This window comes from Aplysia californica, unplaced genomic scaffold, assembly GCF_000002075.1.
Source record: "Aplysia californica isolate F4 #8 unplaced genomic scaffold, AplCal3.0 scaffold01164, whole genome shotgun sequence".
Lineage (NCBI taxonomy): Eukaryota > Metazoa > Mollusca > Gastropoda > Aplysiida > Aplysiidae > Aplysia > Aplysia californica.
Window position 1 is genome coordinate 41,136 of NW_004798434.1, and position 460 is coordinate 41,595.

The following is a 460-nucleotide window of genomic DNA, read 5'->3' on the forward strand; positions in this document are numbered from 1 at the left end:
CCCCTCTCTCTCTCTCTTCATTTTTTGTATACATCCGTCTTCTTGTTGCAGCCATACAAAAATGTGTTATCATTGTTATCATTCGCCGGGAAGAGATCCTGTATGTCTGCGACATCCTTCTGCCCAAAGACAAGTGGTTTATTTGTTGTTGTTTTTATAGTAAGTGTTTTACGGCACTTGCAACACAAGTAAAAAAAATAAATGAAATTATGCAAACTGTGCCCAAAAGTGTGAAATTATGCGATTCTGTGAATTTTAACAAAGAATGCTAAAGGAAAATAATCAGAAATTATGCAAAGAATGATCAAATTTTGTTAAATTATGCGTGGTGCATAAAACCACGGGGACAGAAGATTTGGAGCACTGGCTGCAGAGATGCCCTGCTACGGAGGTCCGGCGGTGGAATCTCTTTGGAGAGGATTCAGGGAGGTTGGACTGCCTCACCCGCTACCTAAGAGAG